Below are 26,052 nucleotides of genomic sequence, written 5' to 3' on the forward strand. Positions count from 1 at the left end.
AGACATCCGCCAAAAGGGTCTCACTGAGATAGATACCTGGTGTCAAAAACCATGGTCTAAAGCTAAATCTAAATCTAAATGCCAAAAAGTGCATAGTCATCTCCTTTGGAAAAAACAAAGTACCCACAAACTGCCACAAAGGTGGTAGCCCCCTAAATACGGAAGACGTAATAAGGGATCTGGGGACCCAAGTAGATAGTAACCTCTCCTTTGATAATCTCATTGCCAAAGTGGTTAGAAAATCCTTCTATGTGGCCCACCTAATCACATCCACATTTGCATCCAGATCGAAAGAAGTCATTGGGCCCCTCTACGCATCACTCATCAGACCCATCATAGAGTACAATGCCCCATTTGGGAAGTACTTTACAAGACACCTGCAACAACTGGAAAGACCACACAAGTTCTTCACCAAGAGGATCACTGGCCTCAAGCAGATGCCCTATGCAGCTCGATTGAAGAAACTCCAGCTGTATTCGGATGCATACCGCCTCCTCAGAGGTGGTCTCTGCCTGACATACAAGGCCATATCCAACCCAGAATTGATGGACATGCTCCACCTAAAGAAAACCATATCCCCTCGAGCCACACGCTCCAGGGATCTAAACCTCACCACAACAATAAATAGGACATGCTGGAGGGATAGATTCCTGTCCCAGAGACTTCCCATGCTTTGGAACAAGATTCCAGCCTTCATTAGGCAGAGCTCCTCACTAATACTCTTCAAAAGAAACCTTGACGAGTGGATGGGAAACAAAGTTTACCTCGGGGATCACTTCAGTGGCTCTGCTGGACAGAGGCACAGGGAACTAATCTAAGGGGGCGGTGAAAGCCAACACATTCCAGCCAGGCTTATAAATGCCTTCCGGCAGATAGCCTAGTACCTACCTATGAACCTAAGAAAGAAATTATGTTTTGTTACTATTTTGCAAGAAGCCCAGAATTTCCAGACACAAGACATACAAAAAGATTATGATAGAAATGAGAGGAAAGAAAAATACTTCCACAAGAAAAAACTGTCAGAAGCTTCAAATAAAAATTGCATTCATTAATACAAAAGATTTATTTTATTTATTTTATTTTATTTTACATTTGTTGACCGAGCTAGTCCAACTTGATACATGTCCATTTTCAGTAGAGGCCTGGGGAGAAAAGCTCCACATTTGCAATATTATTTACAGTAAGAGAGATTTTACAAAAAGTTGAGGTACATTACAGTTTTTTACTTTAGACTGGAATTTTACTCACAAATTTAGTTCATATCCGGTATAGTTAGTCATAGCAATGAATCACAGGTAAAAATTTTTCAACTGTACAGATGCATACTCTTTTTTTGTAACAGAAAAGTATCTAGCACATGCAGATAAGATGAGTAATACCTATTGGTAAGTGAGGTAGTTAGTCAGGGTTAGCACAGGGACATAACCATTGTGCTTTAAAGTATGGTTTCAGTTTGCTTTTAAATAGGGTCACTGAGGTAAGGGAGGTTAGACCACTGGGGAGGGAGTTCCAGGTTTTGCCAGTAGTATTAGAGAACACAGAGTCACCAGCCAAATTGTTAGTTTTACATATTTGCACAAGTTGTTTATTAGATGAGCGTAGGGTCTTTAGGTTGCTATAGGGGGAAATAAGATTTGTCAGTATTGGTGTGTTAGTAGGGTGATACAGGATCTTGTGGGCAACTGTTAGTTGGTTAAATGTTAAAAGATTTGGCAGCTCTAACCATCCTAGATATTTAAGATTGTGACAATGATGGGTTCTGTAGGAAGACCCAGTTGTAAATCTGGCAATGTTATTGTAGGAGTTGGCCAGCTTGTTCAAGTTGCTTTTATATGGTTTAGTATATATAGGGGAGGCATATAGTAGGGTAGAGATTAAGTGGGTATGGGCAATAGTGGACCTGGCTAGTGGGGTTAGAAAGAGTTTGATCCTATAGAGAGAACCTAGTTTCTTGTTGACTGTTTTTATAGTACTGTTTATATGGAAATCATAGGTAAGGTTGTTATCTATTAGTACCCCAAGTAGTTTTGTAGTGGGATCCAGAGAGATAATAGTACCATTACTTGATGTAACAGTAAAATTAAGTGGGGAGGATCTATGGGTGGGAGTAAATAGTTGAAGTTTTGTCTTTTTGGGGTTCAAGATAATAGATCGGTGTAGAAGCCATTTCTCAACTGTATTAAACACATTTTGGGTTAGTGACTGAAGATCTGATGGAGAAGTGGCTGAGCATATTAATGTTGAATCATCTGCATATTGGATACAGGTAGCCTGAGGTATTGCACCATGTAGGTCATTTATAAATATAGAAAATAAGAGTGGTCCTAGCATGGAGCCTTGAGTGACACCGAGGGTAATCAGGAGGTTAGAAGATAAGTTATTCTCCCATAATACAGCCTGTTGCCTGCTGTTTAGGTAGGATTGGAACCATTGTATAGCCAATGTATCTAGTGACAGGTTTTTGAGTATGTTAATGAGTAGTTGGTGGGTGACCATGTCGAATGCTTTTGACAAGTCAATAAAGAGGGTGGAGGATAAAAGCTCATTATTCCGATATTTTACTAATGTGGTCAGAGAAGGATAAAAGAGCAGAGGTGGTGCTATGAACTGGTCTAAAACCATGCTGCCAGTTAGCTAATAATTGCATCATTCATGAAAAACATTATATAGAGCAAGAAACTTTCATCTCTTTGGAAAAAGAAGCATCTGAGGAAGTGCAAAAATATAAAGAACAAAACCTAAACATTTTTCTAAGGTATGAAAAGGAATATGGATATGGAAAACAGAGATCTGATATGGTGCAATATTTATGGAAAGGAGAAAGCCAAATTAATCAATACAAAAAAAGCAGCCCCAAAGATATTTGCTGAGAAATACAGGCAAAGGCATCCAGCTATGGAAAATTTCACAATAAAAAAAATAAGATCACAAAGAGGGAATGTAGAACAGCAGTAAAGTATAAGTTAAAAAAATAAGTAAAAGTTAGAGATTACTTGTGAAGTGAAGGATTTGATGTAGAAGGTCTAACATAGGTTACATCACAGCATGATGGAATGAGTCCCCAAAGTAAGGAGAAGCAGGAAGATCAAGAGACGTCTGAAGAAGAAATATGGACATGAGAAAGAAAAAGAGATTTAATATGGTGTAATATTTATGCAAAGGAGAAAGTAAAACTAACCAATACAAAAAGAGCAGCACCAAAGATATTTGAAGAGAAATACAGGCAAAGGAATCCAGATATGGAAATTTTTACAATACAAAAAGTAAGTGAACAAAGAAGAAAAGTAGAAAAGAGGATTAGTAATGGACAAGTTAAAGAAATAGAAACTGAGGTTATGGATTACCTGTGAAGTGAAGGATTTAATGTAGAAAATCTTCAAATTGCAATTTCTATATATATATTACACCAGTTTATCTTTAACTTCTAACAACTGTCTAAAATGTCTCTAATAATTAAATTATTTATATACAAGTTGTATTTGTTTTAACTAATTTTGTCACATTATATCTAATTTGGTACAGTTATTTAAACTACAGATTTTGTTTAATTTTTGAGGCTTGTAAAATTGTTTTCAGAATATTTTTGAAATACTGTGGAACTTTTCTCCCTGGACCTCCAATAAAAATGGACAACTACCCAGGAAGACTTTCCTGGTCTTCAGAATTCAGTAAATAAATATCATGCTTGACCTTGCCCATACAAATGTTGCCTCTGCCTACACCCCACTAATGTAATATAATATAATATAATATAATATAATATAATATAATATAATATAATATAATATAATATAATATACCACTTGTGATTGCAACAACTGCCCAAATGAAAACCAAGAATAAATTATACCCAGTTAAGGAAATCTGTGGAAATAACTAGATACCCACACCACAACAAAAAATCGTCAGACAAAATTACAAAAGCAATATTAGTGGTCATTAACTACTTCAGACTGTCCCTGATTTTGCCTCATAGTATTACCCTTCTGCTTTTAAAATGTTTTGATTTTCTGGTAAATCACTGAAGATTAAAGTCAGTCAGTAATGTCAGAGTGTCATACTTAAGTCTGTAATGTCAGACAGTAGAGTTTCAGGTAATCTACCAGTGAAGTACATCGCGGGCGGTTCTGTGCAGGTTAGGGCATGTCCACATTGATTGGCAGGTCATCGCACATCAGAGTGACAAGGTATGCTAATTTCCCCTGTCCTAAGCTAAGTACTTTTTTTAGAAAAACACCTTACATTCAGCATTTCTGCTAATTTCCACTGTCCTAAACTAAGTATGTTTTGAGAAAAAACACCTGTACATTCTTATGTACCATAATTCAGCATGTAACCCAAGCGGTAAAGCTAATAATATTTCTGGACTGCCGGTGCTGCAGTATCCCATTCTGGAGCACTGAGCATGTACAGTTTACAATGAAGAAGACCCTGAAAAGCAGTGCATGTTTACTGAGCAGTTGGCTTTACAGTTGTTCATTTGTCCGTTTTAAGCTGCATTCGTTCTGCGATAGTACTAACGCTCCGGAATCTAGATTGCTTTTCTGATCCTCACTAGGAATTGTGTAAAGTAATATGTAACTGACTTAGTTATGCACGTGCACATAAAGAAAATGCTGGGCATAAACTAAAGTCAAAGCTTAAAGACTAGAACATTTTGACGATTCAGAGTATCTATTTTAATATGCATATTGAAACAGTGTAATGGTAGCTGTTGGCTTCAAGCATAGAATACGTTATTTCCCCTTTATAAGGATGATGTTAAGTGTAACTGCTCTTTCCGAACCCCCTTATGAATATAAAGCATGAAGACAATATTGCATAATTTTAGTACCCCACTACCCCACCCTATGCTGGTTTGAGAAGCTAATTTGCCATTATCTCCAATCAGAAGAACAATATATATGTTGTGTGTGTAAATATATATGTGCTTTACTTTTAACTGTGGTTCCCAATACAGGACATTGTCATATTTATAGGCACTGTGGCACAATGTAATTTCAGTACCACATGAGCAGGACTGAGAAGGTTTGTGCATAACCATATTCACTGACAGCTATTAAGGCAAACTGCTCTGATTGTTTTTGTATATTTTAAGTCTGTAAATGCACATTCTTCTGGTTATTGAAAGGGAAAGTGCTCAACCTCCTAGTAGCTTGGTCCTGACAAACTGTGCACATAGTCCTTAAAGAACCTTAACTCTAACATACCAATAAACTTGGTTCGGGCATTGAATTTCATTATGGTATTTGTATTTCATTACAGTACTTTATCAAACTTTATAAACTTTGCTTGATGATTGAACCTGTACTTATTTCTATATATATATCAGTATATTTCAGCTGATTTTATAATGTATGTCCTTTATTTTCAGATATATTTCAGAGGATATTATAATGTATGTTTTTTTTTTCCGCAATATTTCAGCTGTTTTTATAATGCATGCGTTCTTTAATGTACCAATAAACGTCTTACAGACGATTGTAACTGACAGCTACATGAAAGCTAATTAATATGAATGTAGCTTTGTAAGGCGTGGGCTTGTTAGGGGTGGGGTTTGCTACTGCGCATCCTGCGAGGTACTACACTGGTAGATTACCGAGTTTCATACTTCTTAGTCTTTAAGAAATCCTTACTGATGCAAATCCGGTTATTTTTCTATTAACGTGAATTAGGGTAATATTTAAAAGTTATACCCAATTTTGGACTTGTAAAGACTCTGGTGGTCATTAGTCTAGTATTAACCTATGAACCTACTACTTATGCACAACACATGGCATGACAGTACACTGAATGCATCATTCATACTTAGTTTTTCGTGCAACTTATATTCCCGATTCAAGATTTAACACACAGAATGAAAGAGAATTTAAATAATCTCATATAGAAAACATACACTAACCTGTGACATCCTTCAGTAGGCTTGTAAACATGTACTAGAATGTCTCACCGGAGCCATGTGTGAAGTGGACTGTTGTTTCAATTGAGCCAGCAGGAAAACCTACCCAGTATCTGAGCAATAAAGCATGGTCATAATCACTGCCCCATATGGTACCAGGAGGTGAAGTGACAACTCTGGTTTCACAACCCCCTCAACAAAAGTAATTCTAAACTTGTCACTATCCACAAAAACGCAATCATAGCCGGCCTTAGGCATAGGCCAACTAGGCGGCCGCCTAGGGCACCGCTGTAGCAGGGGTGCTTTTCCAGTATTTATTTGGTGTAGGTAGACCAGGATGGGGGCACCTGGGCGGTGTGGGGGGAGCGACATGGAGCCCTTTTGCCTAGGGCACCAGCTGACTTAAGGCCGCTGCTGAACGCAATAAATACTGTATAAAAAATAAATAAGTAATAAGCCACACTAAAACCTTCAGCAATGACCACGTCTTCTCAGCTGAGCTAAAATCTTGCAAAAAGAACATGATACACCTCCTAGAAAACCAGACTCCCAAGCAATCAGTGAAAAAAATAGCCAGTTAGCAATGGAGATGACACTCCTCCATCAACCAAACACAAATTGAAATTACTGTACACTCAGAGTGCATGAAAACTAGTAACCTGTAAAAAATGAAACCTATAATACAAAGCTTTACACTATATAAACCATGCAATAAGGAAACAAGAAGTACAACTACATAGTGTCCACTTAAATTCATCCAGTAGTGAAAAGAAAACACAAGAGATGACATCAATAACATACAGTTTAAATCGGAATCTCCCAAACATAAAAATGTTCACTTACCAGTAATGTCCAAGTGTGTAGTTTAAACAAGTCCCATTAATTCTTCAAGCAGCCATCTCCTACAATGCTGACTACTTCTCCAGATGGCTTGCACGGACTCTAAAGAACAGCTTAACCAGCAGAATATTGCCATTATCTGTAAAACTTACTCCAAAAATTTCAAGTCACCTATAGCAAATCGTGCAAGCCATCTATAATCCCACTGTCACCAACCACAAAAAGTAAACTTTATAAAAAGCAGTAATTAAAAAAAAGACTGTACTAACATCTTGTCCAACCTTCCCTTATGACTGCGAGTTCCACAACTAAGCAGAATTCTATAGAAAGCAACACACATATTGTTTCATAAAACAGCATACCCACCCCCAATCAATTAAGCCAAGTCTTGTCTCTCCACATGATGCACCTAGACAATATTTACCACTTTGCAATGAATCCATGAATAGATTACACTGGTTAAGACATTCAGTTAAATACATACATTAAAATGCATAAGACAGTTTTAACAGCTCAGCATTTAAATGTCTCATTAAATGAAATGAAAGTCAATACCAAGCCAGAAACCAATGTACTTAGCACCTCATCAGGTTGGATATGACCGTTTTCACCTCTGCTGGCACCCATTGTTTAATCCAGTATGTCCAAGATCAGAAAAACTTAAAAGAAATCCAAGGATGACTGTAGCAATTTTAGAATAATTAGCATGCAAACCAATTGACTCGGGCATTTCTTAACACAAATTGAAAATTATGTAACTATTTTTTATATATTTAGTCAATGTTTTAGTTAATGTAACACACTTCAAGAAACTGAATTTTCAGTGGAGACTGATATCTGCAGAAAATGATAATAAAGCTATGTATACAGTTGTAAGAGCCTTGTTTATATGCTTGTAACACACTTGGGACAGATGTGAAAAAATATTTTCAGTGAAAATCAGGGGAACCACAAATATTTATCAGCATGGAAGGACATGGTTAACAGACTATGTTGCTTTAGGAGGGATGGTCTGCACCACTCCCTTCTAGGCTTTCAGATATTAGACATTGTCCTCCCCACATAGTGCTTTTTTAGGTAATGCCAAACTTGAAAGCACTTCTGAAATAGCAAATCAAACCAAGACAATCTAAAGGTGTTACTGCTCAGTGCTAGAAGTCTAAAAAAAATCTCACTCCACAGAAGGTCTCTTCACCCTAGAGAATGCTGTTGCTTGTGTGGTCACTAAGATGTGGTTTAACGATGTAATGCCTTCTACACATTCAGACCAGCTACTACACTGACGGACATTAAAGGGAGAGATGTTTCAATTTACATCAAAAATAAAAATACCTCAAGGCTTAGAGCTTTTCCACATTGAAATTAACATAGGCAAAACCAAAAACCACTTCCTTGCAAGCTATAGGTCACCCTCTAAGACAAAGGAAACCCATGCCATATATTTAAACTTACTGGAAGCAATCACCATTCAAACTAATATGATATTCACGGGCAATTTTAACTACCACTGTATACCTCTCAAGTGTACCTCATTACGAGGAACGTACCTCATTTCGGGTCTTAAAAAGTTCATGTTCCTTGAAGTCCCATATTGAAAGGATCTGTCACACATTCAGTGTTAGGAATTCTTTAACTGATATCCATGGTAAATAGAAAATAATCATATTCATTCATTAAAAGATCATTTTTATAAGTAAAACCAGCATATTTAACCAACCTATGACTTTCCTAGTTGAAGTTGTTAGTAAGCTCTTAGTATGTGCTAAACATTTTGCACATTTATCCCACATTATGAGGCCTAGTGTTCCTCATTTTGGAGATGGAAAATTGATATATATGTACCCCACTATTAACTGGGAATCATATATGACACCAAACATACAGGCACAAATATTCCTGGATTTTTGAAAACACAAAATCCCTGGACCAGATCACCAGTGCATGCAAATATCCGTCTAAATATATATATATATATATATATATATATATATATATATATATATATATATATATATAAAAAAAAAAAACGAAGCTACTCACATAGGTAACTTAATTATCCTAACTTGAATGGAAATTGTAGAAAACAGACCGTACAACCAAAACTGTATTCCAAATAAAACGGTCGACCAGCGAAACAGGAGTGAATGTCCAAAAATAGTTTATTGATAAGATATCACAAGCGCTTTCACCCTAACTCAATTGTAGGGCTTTTTCAAGTGCAAGAACAGTAAATGTATCAGTTAACTGTCATAAATACCCCATTTAAAAAAAGGCACCAAAAGTTAACTTTTTCCACAAAATTTAAAGTAAAAGCACACATTTCAAAAGTCAAAACCTTTCATACTATTAACCACAAAGAAACCTTGTAAAAACCTACCAGGTTCCTACAAAATACATAAAAATAATAAATAAAAATGTCTAACCACACTTTAAAAAGACAAATATAAAGGTGTGTTAAAAAACAAAACCTAGAGTTATATAAATTAATATCCATTTAAATAATTGAAAAACCTATTGCAATACAATCTACTTGTAAAATTGTTTATGAATATCTCAATTTTGATGTTGTAAATTCTCTGCCTTTTTTATTAAATAAGGCTTAATAGAAATATACTCATTTAGTCCTGGGGGATGGGTGGCATTTAATCTTAATTGCCAGTAGGTATCCCTACAACATAACCAGTTCTCCCAGTCTCCCCCCTTAGGATCAATTGGCACTTGTTCAAGAATTCCAAAATGGAAACCTGTATGTTTAGGTTCTATTTGTAGATGCTTACTTAATGCGTTATTTATATTTCCTTTTCTAATATTATAAAGATGCTTGTAGATACGTTTGTTCAATGCCCTCTCTGAGTTCCCTACATAGAAACTTGGACAATACCTACACAGGGCTAAGTACACAATACCTTTAGTAATAACAATTGCCCTTCTTAAAATAAATCTTACTATTACCATAGTTTTTTAAGGTGATGGGTACTTCATCCAAAATATATTTGCAGTACCCACACCTACCACACCTACTAGTCCCCTTATCTGGGGTTAAATTCCTGTTATTACTTTCAAAAACCTTTTTCAAATTTGTTCCCGTTTTAAAAACAAAATCTGGCTCACTACCCACTTTGTGTACTATGTCCTTATTATGCTTTAACATCTTCCAGTTTCACTGGACCAAGTCTTTAACTTCCCTAGTTATGTTACTGTGCTTTAAAACTAAAGCCCTTTTAAAGGCTTGTTCACCGGTCCCTATGTCAACTGTTGTAGTCTCCAATGTTTTCCCCAAAATGGTGGGGGGGTATTTTATAGCCCGTCCTTCTATAATTTCTTCCGACACTTGCTTTATTAACCAGTCAGGATAACCCCTTGAATAAATCAGCTCAGAAATAAATCCTATTTCTACTAAAAAGTCACTCCACTCTGAAGTCATTCTGGCCGCTCTAACCATTTGGCCTTTTACAATACTCCTTTTTTGTTTCCAAGGGTGGTCACTTATATAAGGGAGATAGGAGTTACAAAAGGAGTTTTTTCTATGAATTCTTGACTTCAATCCCCCATTAATTTTATCTAGCCTCATGTCCAAGTAGTCAATCCCACACTGGTCAAATTTGAATGTAAATTTTAAGAAATCAGTAGTGGAATTCAAATATTCAAGAAAGTCAAGGATGGTGTTCACTGGTCCTTCCCAAATGATAAACAAATCATCCAGGAAATGTCGGTACAACTTTATATTTTTCCAAAATTCAGAAGGGAACAAAAACTGTTATTCCCATTGAAGGAGAACTAGGTTAGCGTAAATGGGGGTGCATGCATCCCCCATAGCTACCCCTCTAATATGTTTAAAAGTTTATCCCTCAAAGTACACAAAGTTGTTTTCCAAAACCATCCTCATGAGTTCTACCAAAAGGTCAATGTCAAAACTCAAAGTAGACTTTTTTTGTATACCAAAACATTCTGATCCAAATTATTTCTATTCATATTATTTAAACTAACCAGAAATGGAGTAATAGGTGATTCATGTTGAAGCATTTGCCTGGTACAGTTGTTTTCTTTCAGTGATTTTTCCTTGGAGAGGATTAGAAAACTAACGTGTTTATTTGCTGTCTTAGTTTTTCAACAGGTAGCACTCTCTTCTTCAACATATAAAGCTGTGGGTTCTATTAACACACCAGATACTTTAACTGATTTTGCAATGCTGACACTGCAGTGCAGCATGACAGGGGGTGTTGGGCTTCTGGGTGTACTGTCTTTTGAATGAGAAGTTAAACTGATGCCCCATCTCCCTTAAATGCTGGTAACTCTGGTGGATTTTAAAGATCCCATGGCACCTATGAAAAAGATTAGAAGTTCTCCAGCATCCTGGATACATTTCACCTTAGTCAGCATGAATATCAACAGGGTCCCCCGAAAAGCAGCCATTGGCCTAGTGGAACAAACCCAGTCAACAAAAGTTATGTATGAATAAAAAAAGTCATTATGGTTGCTACTATTTTCAGTTATTTCGTTATCTTTGTACTCTGACTATTTTAATGCATCAGTAAGTGGATCTGTTGTAAAGGGATCTTGTAGTTTTTTTTTCCCAAAATCCACTTAAAAGTCCTCTTTATAAGAGTCATGCTAGACACAAGGAAGTAGTTGTTTTAACATTCGTGTAAATAAAATGGCTTGGGATGGTAGTTTTAAGGAGTATTTTGTTATATGCGTCTGATAATTGATGGCCGTGAATGCCAAAGTGGCTGAAGTGTAGGCCTTTTTCCCTAGTCTTTCAAGAGTTCTACTCTCCTTGTCTGATGGGAGTAGGGAGGTAGAAAGGGGCATTCTAGAAGGTTTGTCAGTAGCAACAGCGATGACTTGGTCTGCAGCCAGGCACCTAAAGAGAAATTTATATTCCTCAAGGACTTTGCAGAATTGGTCTGGCTTCTTGGGCACTGGAGCCTGAGAGTCTAGAGTAAGCATTATTAAATATAACCAAAAAGGCTGGATGTACTTGTGGCACTGCAGAAGAGCTGGGTAGGTACACTTGCTGGAGTTGGCAGTACCTTTTTTTTGACATCAGAAATTTGGGAACTATCCCATTTAAAATGTTCTCCCATTTTCAGGATGGTTTCCCCAAAGGATATTTCCACCATGGAAGATGCTGCTCCCACTGACTCCTCTTCAGGGGAGACATATTCCTGAGGAGAGAGAAACTGAGTAGAGTAGTAGAAAGATTTTTCTCCATCAGGAAAAGATTCATCAGAAGTGTCATGGTCCCTAACCCTTTTCTGGGAAGGTTGAGTGGCTGGAGTTGGTGCCAGCTGTGAGCAAGACTATTTAAGAGTCATGAAGGCCTGTAAATGGCACTGAGAGAAGGCCTGCCAATCTGCAGGGGCTTTTTAGCAGTGGAGACATGCTTTGTCTTTTTTTTCTTAGACAGAGATATATATATATTTTTTATATAACGTTGGAGGGCTGAACGAAGGCCTAGGTTCGAAGATTCAGGCTCAAGAACTTCACTCATAGAAGTGTTTGTTAACCCCCTAGGTCCCTCAATGCATTTGAGCCTAGGGTCCCCCTCAATGTCCAGGTCAGACGTCTGATCCACCTCCAGGGATGTGCACCTGGCCTAAGTCAAGGTGACCTCTAAACTGGATTTGGTCTTTGACTCCATACCAGGAATTGGACGTGCCTCCAGGTCACCAAACACCTCGGGAAATACATGGAGTTGCAGCAGAAGGCATAGGCTGAGGTGTCTTGGTCTTGTGCTTTTATGGCTTGGAGTCAGTCTCCGAGGTACCCTCTAGCACTTAGTTAAAAGTTTAAGCCTTTGGTTTTCCAGATATAAGGCTAGAGGTCAAAGCTTACTTCTAAGGGTCTTGGGGATGAATGACTGACAAATACTGTATAACTTGTAGTTGTGGTTGGGGCCTAGACAAAAGAAACACTGTGTATGGCTGCCCTTATGTGTGGAATTTGTCTTCCACACTGGCACGTGTCCTTCCTGGATGACAGAACAAATTAGTAGCAGAGAAAAAATATTCCCCAGTGGGGCACTTATCTGAAAAGTAGTGGAATCTATAAGACCAACGGTCAGAAAGGCATTTTGACTGGCAGCAGAAAAGTTCTGAGGAAACTATGTGTGCACATCCCTTTTATGGCCTATGTCTGACTGCAGTCTACATGTGACATACCAGACTTTTATATACTGGCCGATGTCGGGTGCCTTCTGGCAGGGATATGCCTGAAGTAAAGAATACTGCAGTAAAGGAATAGAAGGACATCTTCTACTTGCAAGTACTCATGAGCAGGATTCTTCCCCAGTGCATGAGTGTAGCAAGGGCTGAGAGTGATGATGAGAAACAAACCAGTAAGAGAGAAAGGCAAAGAAGCACAACAGAGAGGTGAATTATATAAACAGACACTATGTGCTTGAAGCTTACATTTATGAGCCTGTTGCCTGCATAGTTATGTAGTTCATTGGCCATTTGGACAGTTTTTCCATCTCTTTCTACTTTCTGGTTTAAAAGCCTGCGTTTGCATTGGTCCCTGCTTTTCCTGTAACTAGTGTAGTCCAGGTACAGATTTGCTGTATCCAGGACTCTTTGTAAGCTTCTGAGCCCCCCAAGCCTTTCTGTGTTGGAGGGAAGCCTTCTAGCTTATCAGTGGGAGTGGTAAGCACTAGGTAGCCCATCTACCACAAGAGGAGTGGTTCCTGGCCCAGAACTTGTAACTTATTGGCCATTGAGCAGTTTTTTTTCCCATCTTTTCAACTTTCTGGCTTAAAAGCCGCATTTACGCTTGTTTCCCACCTTTCCTGTAACTAGTCTAGTCCAGATACAGACTTGCTGTATCTGGGACTGTTGGTAAGCGTCTGAGCCCCCCAAGCCTTTCTGTGTTGGAAAGTAGCCTTCTGGCTTATCAGTGGGAGTGGTAAGCACTAGGTAGCTTATCTACCACAAGAGAAGTGGTTTCTGGCCCAGAAATTGTAGTTTATTGGCCGTTTGGGCAGATTTTCCATCTCTCTCAACTTTCTGGTTTTAAAGCCCATGTTCGCACTTGATCCCTGCCTTTCCTGTAACTAGTCTAGTCCAGGTACAGATTTGCTGTATCCAGGACTGTTGGTAAGCTTCTGAGCCCCCAAGCCCTTCTTTGTTGGAGGGAAGCCTTCTAGCTTATCAGTGAGAGTGGTAATCACTAGGTAGACTACCTTCCATGGGAAGAGTGGGTTTTGGCCCATAAATTGTAGTTTACTGGCCGTTTGGGCAGTTTTCCATCTCTTTCAACTTGCTGACTTAAAAGCCTGTGTTTGCACTTGTTTCCCGCCTTTTCTGTAACTAGTCTAGTCCAGGTACAGATTTGCAAGCTTCTGAGCCCCCCAAGCCTTTCTTTGTTGGAGGGAAGCCTTCTAGAGTATCAGTGGGAGTGGTAAGTACTAGGTTGCCTGTCTACCACAAGAGGAGTGTTTTTTGGCCCAGGAATTGTAGTTTATTGACCATTTTGGAAGTTTGTCCATCTCTTTCAACTTTCTGGTTTACAGTGAAACTGTAAATTGCAAGTAAAAGCAAGTCTGATATTTTGTTGCAAAGAGACATTGCTGCTGAATCACGACAATGCAAGATGCCTATAATACATACTCATTAGTTTAAAATAACACCATTGCACATAAAACTAAAAAAAATAGAAATGGAGAGATCCTTCTATACTTAGCATAGCCACTCTATTAAAGAGCTTACTGCTATTTATACATTTTACATATGTACATACATACAAATATTTCAGACATGAGCAATAATGCAATTCTTGCCTGCAAAGTTGTAGTTATAGTTTGACCTCATTTTCATTTCTTATATCTTTTTAAGTATCATCTTGCTTGAATTCCACTTCTGCATTTTGCCATACTAAACTGTTTGACATTCTTTCAGAAAGTGGTATAATTCTTTATACTATTTAGAATTGTCTGTGTCTTGCAGCAGGGAGCTCAGGTAGTAACTCAAAAGAGTCTGTCAGCCTTTCACTCACATGGTTATCAAGCTGAAATTAATAAATAAACAAACAAATAAACAGCTGAATGCTACTCAGGGTCAGGGTCATACCCACCTGGGCTACATGATCGGAGAGCTCTTCCATGTCTCTTTTCATGTAGTCTAGGGAGGTACGTCTCAGGTCATTCACACCAACATGAACAATGACAGTGTCATATTTGTACTTGTTCTGGAGTGACCTGAGTGCTTGTGTTATGTGGCAGATTCTGGCTCCCAACAGGCAGCTAACAGTAACCTTCTCCTTGTCCAGCCTAGTGAGTGGAACGTCAGTGTGCCTGACTATACAGTCGCCTATTACTAGTGTGTTAGGTATGTTATGTTATTTCGCCTTAAAGGGACAATCCCAGTGTTTAAAATTCGGGTCCACACTACTGCTGACCAAAGTAACGCCCAGTTTACCACGTCACTAATGTTTCCTCCCACAGTATCATTTTTTTTTTGAATATCCTGTAACTCTTAAATTCCAATCCCGTTTTGGTTCCCAGTATCAACTACCTTTTGTTTTTATGTTCCTATCACTTACTCATTTTTAAATGCCAGTTTGAAACAGTAAGGATCGCAAATCCAGCAATCTGTGACCTATAACAGGAGGTGATTTCAGGGCTTGCTGTTTTGCTAGTTATCAAATACCACTTTGACCATTGTCTTCTTTTATTCCACTTGTGGTTTTACTTTTTTATTGTTTATGTGTGTGTGTGAATGTGTTTGTGTGTGTCTCAGTAAGATCATCATCCGCAGCAGCTGCTTCAAAGAAAAACGCAGAGGAGTGAAGTTTAAAGCAGGAAGTAATTTCAGATTCTGGCTACATAGTTAAAAAAACAGAATGGAAAAAAAGTTTTAAGGCACATCACCAGAAAAAAATGAATTATCTTCATCTTATGGTATGACCATGATTAAGACAAGGCCACCAGCCACAAACTGGTACCTGCCACACACATTACTGTTAAACATTTCTCCAGTCACCTGCCGCTTGCAATAATGCCGCGGTTGCGGTTCCGTCTTTCCGTAATTGCGGTAAAATCTTTTAATTTGTTTTATGGTTCCGTCTGTTTTTTTTTCTGTAACTTGAGTTAAAAAATGGTTTCAGACACTGTGGTTTGCCATATTACTTCAGTAAAAACACATTCTTTCAAATGGGAGGGGATTGTGGACAGCATATGAATGGAAAATGATGAACAAGTGTGCAAGTATCCATCAGTATAGGAATATACATAATTTCTGTTGCTTTATTATTATGGTATTGCCAACAACTGGGATGAAAAAAAGATTTAAACTGTTTTACTGCTTTCTTTGTGATATGTTGCCTATCTGAGCACTGGTTCTATGAAGTATACCTCTCAACTGTCCAGGTTTTTGCCTCAGATCTTTGGTCTGGTCCTCATAAAATTTATGATTTTCTGGCAAATTACAGGGATGAGTTGAAGAATGAAGTCACTACATAATTATATAAAATTGTCTTTTAGACTGTTATTGTAGCACCTTTCTAAGGGCAATATTTAAAATATGTCCCTGTTTTGGGCCTTTGTCCCCCACTTTGTCAGGCTTTGTCCAGATTTTATCCAGTAAGAGGTTGTGAGGAATTTGCATTTCCTAAGATGATCAGATAAGTTAGGGTTCTACTGCATTTTCAGAAATGTTTATTTTATTTTTCATTTATTAATCAGTTAAGTTATGTGGCCATGGTGCACTCTTCATTCACAATGCAGTGCATAATGGTGAGAATTACATTAAATTTATTAAAATATATATATATGCATACTTTAGAGTAAGCAATCAATCAGAATGTTTATTTTTTTTTTGGATGGGGAATCGTGCAGCCAAAGAATCAGTGTACTAACCTGGTAAACAAACTAAATAAATAAACACACACACAATGGCAGAAGGTGCAATATACATGTCAAGAAAGTGATCACAGATAAAGATTGAACACCACTACTGAGCAAGTGTGCTGCTGTCCATGGTTAGCTTAAATCCTTCAATTCTTCATAACTAAGACATTATTTAATAAAGACAAGCAGGTAGGTGTGAGTGTGTGTATGTGCCTTCTGTGAAGGTACATTGCCAGGCTGGCAACTCGTCACCATAAAAACTCCATTGCCAATCAATCTGCGGACTAGTGATCCACTGTGGCAGTCCCTACCCGGAGAAGCCGAAAGATTTTTCTTTAAACTTCGCCATTTTTTTCTTTCATATGACATCATCAACATCCTCATCAACCCCCCCCCCTTTTCCCATTTTCTACAAAGGGGTCAGGGTATCATGTTAACTGTTGCTAGCTCTCTCGATTCAGTGCCACACTCCTGCCTTTTTTGAAACTCATGCCTGACTGTCACAGATCTTCTTTTATAAACTGCATCCACCTCTTTGTTGGGCGTCCTTGTTTCCTCTTATCTTCTTCCTGTCTGTCCCAAATCTTCTTCACCAGATTGTCTTCTGCTCTTCTGCACATGTGTCCAAACCCCAAGAATTCCAAAAGGATAATTGGCACAAAAGAAACCAAAAACAAAGTAAAGTGCCAAAACTGCTGGAGCCACGGATGTCAGCAAATACTTATTGATAAAATCCACAGAGCTTACACCAAATACAGTCCCCAATACACGTGTCCAAACAACCGTAATCTGTGCTCTTTGATCTTTTCTGAAATTGGAGTTACTTTGGCTTCTGCTCTTATGTCCTCATTTCTTCATCTGTCCCACAGTGTGCATCCTACCACCCTTCTGAGACACTTCATTTCCATCACCTCTAGCTTATTCTTCTGCTCTGCGATTACTACCCAGGTTTCTGTACCATACAGTAGTATTGTTCGCATCACTGTCTTGTACACCTTACTTTTCAGCTTCTTTGGTATTCTTCTATCATAGACTGCACATGAGACTCTATGAGATGAAATGGATTGTAGAGTTACAAGCTCATCTACTCCCTGGACTCAATCCCAACTTACCTTTGAAACCAGCACTTAAAGGGGCAATGGCTCATTTCGTAAATCATTTCTTTTCCTCGGACCGAGGCATAAACACTGCCACCCACTTTGCTAATCACCGCCCTCTTTGAGACATCATACGTGATGTCACAAACAATCCCACCCACGGCATTAACTTTCTTTAAACATTTCTATTTCGGTCCTGTGTGTAATCTGTGTAGAACGGAACACTTGACGTTTGAGTTCCCATGTAGCGAGTTGCTTCTGTATTGGACTTGCAGGTAAATTCAACAAGTTCTATTTACAGCACATTTAATAATTTGATTTATAAAGTAAGCCCCGGTGATTGTTTTTTTTCTGCCTGTTTCTGTTGCTTAGTAAGCACAAGTATCAAAACTGCAACTGTTTTCCATTTCATTAGCAATTATAAAAGACAACTAAATGCCGTCTTAAAATGCTGCTTGTTACAGGAATTTGCCAGCACAGCTTTTATATTTCTTTGAAAATAAGTTTAAATTTTGCCACTTAAAAATCAAGAAATCCATTCATATTTGTTCCTCGCGTTCCCCTGATACCAGAACTCTATTTATGGCACCACCCCATGCCCCACCCGCAAAACACGCATTCATAACCTCTTAACTTACTGTTCATCTTTCATCTTGCCCCGAGTTTTCATTTTTTTTGTGTGTTCTGCTACATAATTTATCCACCAGGTACATCACAGAATATTGCAGTTGGTCCATAATTGCCAGCATGTCATCCTTGATTTTTATCTTTCTTAGCAATACTTGTTGATGCATAACTTAGTATTCTATTAACATTTGCAATCAGTTGCTGTAATATTTAACAGCTGTTCCAACAGACATGTGCTTTTACTATATGATGTAAGCGCTAGAGATCAGCAGTCTCGGAAGAGCCGACCTCTAATGCTTACAGTGGAGCCAATCTCTAGTGCTTACAGTGGTGTCTGTGCCCTATCTTCCATTACTTTCAGGAGTTATTACATGTATTGTTTTATAACAACACGTGTTTTACTATATAATATAAGCACTAGAGATCAGCAGTCTAGAAGAACCGATCTTTAGTGCTTACAGTGGTGTATCTTTGTCATTACTAGCCTGATCTTTAGGGAAAGTGTTTGCTTTTCGGGTCCTTCCTCTAGTTATAACAGGGATCGATTCCAGTTGTCAAATTACCACCTAGGACAGCATAGCGCAAATTTCAATCTCTCTAACTCATTGCCCTCAAAACCAATATTCCCTTAGTATTGTTGATGTTATGCCTTTCGGCTTTTTCGGTTAGGGGTCGCCACAGCAGAACTCCGGTCCGCTAATGATTGGCAGTGGATTTTTACATTAAACTATAAGAAGAGTATCAACAATCCCTCAGTATTGTTGATAATCTTCTTATATTTTGCAAACCTCATACAATTAACTCCACTTTCCTGCTTTTCTGTATCCTATGTTATAACCCCAGGCAGTGTACTACTGATTAATTGACAGGCAGTTACAGTAATGGTGAAAATCATTTGGCTGCAAAAAGGACCAAAATGATATCACTGGAAGAAGTACTTGGGGACAAGAATAGCTAACAAGCTTCCTTATTGCCTGAAAGGCAATGCAGAATGGCAAGAAACAAATTATGTTACAAAACTATCCCAAATTGTGTTTCAAGGCTACTAAAAATATTTGGTGGTTGATTTAAATTGTGCACTCACTGTGTGATATACTGGGCAACTCCTTTATTAGAGAGCAGATTTTGACTATAACATCACACCTTAGGTCCACTTTATGTTTTTCTTGTTACCTTTCATCTTTAACCCATTCTAACTCTGCAGGATCTATCTCCACTTTTATGTCAGTGGTCTCTACAAATTAATTTGCAAACTGGTAAGGAAAAAAATCTTCTTAAATATTGCACCCTGAAACCATTATCCCTTCACCCTCCTTTTCAAAATAGCTGAGCCATGCATAGCCATACATCTATTTTTTTTTTATTGGAAAACTGTATTAACAGACATGGCATTCAAATTTATAATAGAAAAAAAGCAACAGCATAAGAGGTGCATGCATGTTCCTTACACTTGTTTACAAATACAAAAAGAGTTATTTATATATTAAGAAAAGAGAAATAGCAGACATGACTAAAGAAGAGGGCACAACATTTCATAGAGAGCAAAGCTACCAATGTAACAATACTTTCTAAGCAATTTGGCCCTGGAGTAAGTAGCCGTGGCTGCAGTTATACAATATGAGGGGGTTCTGGATGATATTCCTCCTTACCCAGCCAATGACCTCCCATCCAAATGAAAAGTGTTTTTTTTCAAAAACATAGGCCCAATGCTTCAAGCAGACCAGTGCACTACTAAATGAGACAAAAAGTTTACCAGCAAATCAGGGATCCAAAAGTGTAATGTTGTTTTGAAGAGTTTCATCAGCCCAAATGACATCTTGCTTATAAATAAGAGACGCCAAGCCAAAGTTTTTTTTTTTTTTGGGGGGGGGGCCATCTGTTTAGGGTTTACAGTCACCAAGTGACAGTATCTGGAGTTGGGGTAACTCCAGTTTAGATCACAGGGGAGCTTACATCACTGCATACCAAATACACAGATACTTCCAATAATCTTTGTAAAGAAAGCCATTTTTTCTTGGTGGTATTGAAAAGAAGCCGACTTTCTCCCTCCCCCTCCTTCTTGAGTAAGCTTATCTGATCAGTGTATATTGCACGCCCAGTCTCCTGCATGAATAAGCCAGCCTTCAATTTGTAAAAGGGGTCAACCCCAGATTGATATCAGTAATATGTCCTGTGCAGACCACCTCAACGCTCTGTCCCTGTATCCTGTCTCCTACAGGCTTTTGAGGGGAGATCTATGCCTGCATACAGGGTATTGTCAGACCCCATTCTGATGGACCTCCTCATATCCACAAAACAAATAGTACCAGAATTACCCATTCTAAAGACTTAAACCTTGCCTGTGATATAAATAGGACCTGCTGGAGAGATAGGTAGGTATCCCAGAGACAACCCTGTCTATGGAACAGGCTCCCCATCCATGTGAAGCAGAGTTCCTCCCTAACCTAATTCAAGTGCAATTGGATGAGAAACTGGAAATTGATCCCTGGTTTGGCAACTATGTCTCTAATGCAAACAGGTAACTTGTAAATGGTTCATCTCCTAGGCTCATGCTTACCCTTATCAAGGGAGCAGAAATTGTCAAAGATTTGGGATGCATGGCTAGCTTAAAAAGGCCCTTATGGTCATTAACCTAGTAAACACCTATGAACCTATGGTAGGCACGGCAACAAATCCTATCACTATATAAAGTGCACCACTGACTTAACACATCAGCCTGGGAATCTTGTGTGGGAGATACTGCTTCAGCGTACAAGGTGTGGATTATCTCTCAGCTGTAACATAAATGTAAAAGTGTCCGGTAACCAAAAATCACAGTCACCAGGATGTAAAAGATTTATTTATTTGACATTTGTTAACTGGGTTAGTCCAGCTGAGCCAGATATAAATAGATTTTTTTGCAAGGGCTTTCAACCAATAACACTACTTTCCTTGGGGCATTCTTCTTTTTATCCACATAAATCCCTTCAATTAACTTATGATTTCCCCTGCCTGCCCTATACAGATCGGGGAAGTCACCTTAAAATAAAGAAATAAGTAATTTAATTAATTAATTAATTAATTAATTAATTAATTAATTAATTAAAATGAAATACCTTCAGGGAAAGAGATCTTTTATTTTTTTATTTTTTCTGGCTTGGTTCATGTCATCCATAACAGGTTCAACTACATTACATAATCAGCTAATAAAGTCTAACTTGTTAGAAAGTGTGGAGGGCTGTGTTATTGTGTATATGTATGTATATGTACAAATATTACATAGATATATTTATACACACACCACACCCATACAGACATATATTTATATATAGATACACCCAGGTACATTAAACATACATATACATACACACACACTATATACACATATATATATACATATACATATATATATATATATATATATATATATATATATATATATATATATATATATATATATATATATATATATATATATATATATACATATACACACACACACACACACAAACAAACATATATGTATGTATGTATCATACCTCTCAACCTCTTTGAGCAAGAAATCTAGACAAAGCCATGAAAATGGGGGGACAAAGACCCAAACAGTATTGGAACTGTGTGTGTGTGTGTACATGTATATATAATATATATATATATATATATATATATATATATATATATATATATATATATATAGAGTGAGAGAGAGTTACAGACACAAACATGCAAACATATATGTATATATCTATCTATATATACTCTCTCATATGCATATATAAACAAGCACACACATATATACATATACATATATACAGAAACACACACAGTTGTATATGTATATTCATACACCATGCACACATACATATCTGTATATATAGATACACACACACTCACATGGATGCATAAACATATCTATATATAACAATTGCACAGGTAATTTTTCTTATTCTATTAGTGTCTTTTATCTAGTAATGTATTTTTACTGCTTGTAAAATTCCTGTATCCAACCATGCATTTTTTTATAATCTATATAATATTTTTACATGGGTAATTTTTCTCCCTCTTAATATTATATATTTTACATTCTTATTTATCATTCTTTGTGTGGAGCTTTTCTCTCTGGGCCTCCACTGAAAATGGGTAATCTGTACCTTATTGGATTTTCCTGGTTATCAAATGTCAAATAAAGAAAGAAAGAAACAAATATATATATTATATGGGTCTACTTCAAATGTATGAAAACCCACATTATCAAAGATGACATTGCCGACATGACCTCACCGAAACATAAATTTAATAGACGATTACAATGCCTAAACATTTCAAAGGGTAAGTATCCAGTTAGCCACCACCTAACAACAAAACACACCGCACTACCTCAAACCCACCCACATCCCCCCTAACTAAATATACCAACTCTGGGATCGCACTACAGTGGGTAAAACGGCAAATTTCCCCTGGTTGGCTACATGGATACTTACTCTGTGAAATCCTTCGGCATTGTGTTTGTCATTAAATTCAGGTTTTGGCAATGTCATCTCGGAAATGTTGTTTTCAGTTATGTGGATTTTCATTCATTTGAAGAAGACCCATATATACATATATGTCAAATATATATATATATATATATATATATATATATATATATATATATATATATATATATATATATATATATATATATATATGTATACTTCCCTTCTCCACCACCACCCCTCCCAGATACTTGAACCTGTAAACCTGCTCCACTACTTTCCCTTCTATCTCAATTCTCAGCTTCTTCTGATTTCCCCCATTTGCTGCTATTACCACTGTCTTATCCATAGTTTCATCCCATGTGCTTTCAGTGTAAATTGTGTACTCCAGTATATCCCGTCAAAGCAGGTAAACCCAAACCACCCTGTTCCATGGGGAGAATAAACTCATCCCAGTAAAAACTGTACAAATGTTTTATAGATATATATATATACATATATATTTTAAATTGCTGATCCCCGTGCACTATCCATATGCAGCATGTACCATACTTACGAATCTCACACATAAGTAGTAATTATTTTTTTATTGTGTTTTATTTATGGCATGTTTTATAACATATTTTTCTGTTTTGTTAATTTTATTTGTTTCATTGTGTATACTTTTTAGACTGTTTTTACAAAACACTGGAATAAACATAATTAATCTTGAAACTAGTTGTGATTGATAATGAAAAAAATGTGACTCAGTCCACTGATATGATAAATAATTACAAATGAGTGAATATCTGATTAGGAACTGTGTAAGGAGAAGGTCAAATAAAATAAAGGTAATCTTTAGTAGCAATGTTCCAAGATGGAATGTTTTTTCAGTATCTTCAGGAAGGCCAGGAGAGATTGTCTTTGTAACTGGTGATTATGATAGCTTTGAGCTGTAAAGATCTGTTAATAGTTTGTCACTGTGTTCTACAAGTATTTGTTTAAAAGTATTTAAAGAACATAACTTCTGAATGTTCTACTTTGTCATTTAATGGGATTATTTGCAACAGTAATGGTCAGTGGGGAAGAAATCTGGGTGTAAAAAGTTAATGTTATTTAAACATCAACTAATGGAGGAAAGTCCTATTATAACATACAACTGACTTTAGCTGATCTCAAAGTAAGCTTTTTAAAAAGTGTCAAAGGAAAAATATACTTTAAAAATGATCAAAACACGGTAGGTTCAGGTTAAGGCACTTTAATCTTGCAGCAAGGAGACAAAAACGTGCTAATACAGAGTTTGTCTGACCAGAAACAGGAAATGCATTCATTTTTATTGGTTATCAAATTAATGCTGTCCTACCATGCTGACGTAACAGATTACCACCTTTTCATCATCATCTGCTGACCATCTTTCCCATGATTTTCTGCTGATTTAAACAATTTTTGTGTGAAACTTCCTGAGGAAAACAACATGGCCTTGGTTACTTTCAGTTAGATACTTGTTATGTTACATTCAAGATACTACGGCTAAATCAAGCACAATGATAGCAGTTCATTTCTCTAATAATCCTTTGTCTACATTATCTCTAAATTACTGCAGCTGCAGAGGTTCCCATCCTCTGGACAAGGCTGTTTGTCTAGAATCATTACATTTATAATATAGCGTAGTGTTCATTCATATGCTTCTGACCTAGCAGATTAACACCTGCTTCTCAAGTACATTTCCACAAGGCATAAACAAGAATATTGCTGTGCTAGCAGTTACTAGGTCAGAGGGCAACTTACAAGTTTCAGTAAGCATGCTGCAGTTTTAGAAAAGCATCTTTTCAGTCTCATATGAAAAGTACAGTTTTGTACCTACCATAAAAAAAGTAAAAATTTAAAAAATTTAAAATTTGGGTTGCATCCCTTAAACAATTTTTAAATTCCCCCTGTTTTTTTTCCCCCTTTTGGAAAAAAAGTTTGGGTTCTTTTTAACCTTTCCCCTTTAGGGCGAAAAAGGGGACAAAATTCATGAAAGGCTCCTCAGCTTTTCTTCCCCGATTTTTCAAAGCCCAAAAGGATAACCAAAACCAAAACCCCCAAAATTTCCCAACCCAAAAATAAATTTTTAATAAAATTTCCCCAAAAAACAAATTTACAAAAATAACCCCACCCCAACCCCCCTAAAAACCCAGGGGAAGGGGGGGTAAATTGCTGAACAATGGTGGTCTTGAAAACTCATTTATGGTAGGTAACAAAACATTTCTTTATTAAAACCCCAATTCTGCCTCCCCCTTGGGTGAATCCCCAAAGCCCCAAATTTTAAAAAAGGCTGGGAAATCATTTTAAAAAGGGCGAAAAATTTCAAATCAAAATTTAAAAAGGTTTTGGCAAACCAGCCCCTAGATTTGATAAAAAGGGGGGTAATGCCCAGGGAAAAAAAGCATAAATCCCAAATCCTGTCAAAAATTTTGGGGCCCCCCTTAGAAAAGGTTTTCCAACCCTGTTGATTAAACCCCTGGAAATTCCCCAGGTTTTAACAAAAACTTTTTTAAAACCCTCCCGAAAATTTTTTTAAATTCCCCTGAAAAAACAAAAACTGCAGTGTTCCATTGGGTTTGGAACCAGGTACCCCAAAAAACAACTGCCAGACCAATTCTCAGGTAACCATTTATATGCCTTTTTACCACATACAAAATAACAGTCTTCTACCTTAGTTATTACTTTGTTACGAAATGACTGCCCTGCATGAAACATTTTCCTATCTATCACTGACAACTGTTTGCAAAGTACAGGATTATGCTGTACCTGATCAAGAGTTTTATGCATAGATTTCAAAAATGAGTCATAATCTGTACTACAAGATCCGCTTAAATCATTTGGTTTTCTATAACATTTATACTGTACTGTAACATTGCATTTACTCCATCCAACTTGGATGGAGTCATTTTTATAAAAACATACAATTCCTTTTTGTGTCACAGGCAAATACAGTGCTACCTTATCTTGTGCTTTAATAGCGACTGTGTCAAAAACCAGATTTTCCCAGTTCTCATTGACCCCTAGGGGGATAGCAGTCATTAATAAACCCCCGTATGCTGTTGGTATGGCCGTACAGACCCAGCAGTTCGAAACATTAAAAGTCTCTGCGTACACACGTGTAATTGCCTGATAAGTGTTAAAGTTCGGATGCCAGTCTATGCTTGGTTGATTACATCTAATCAGTTCAACCTTTGTGGCAGGAAAAAAGAACGGCCACAGCAAAAAGAACAGTGTGATCAATACTGCAATAAAAACAATCATACAAGTTTTCTGAGGTTGCTCAAT

Source organism: Protopterus annectens, chromosome 5.part0 (assembly GCF_019279795.1).
Source record: "Protopterus annectens isolate FY-2018-M chromosome 5.part0, PAN1.0, whole genome shotgun sequence".
Lineage (NCBI taxonomy): Eukaryota > Metazoa > Chordata > Ceratodontiformes > Protopteridae > Protopterus > Protopterus annectens.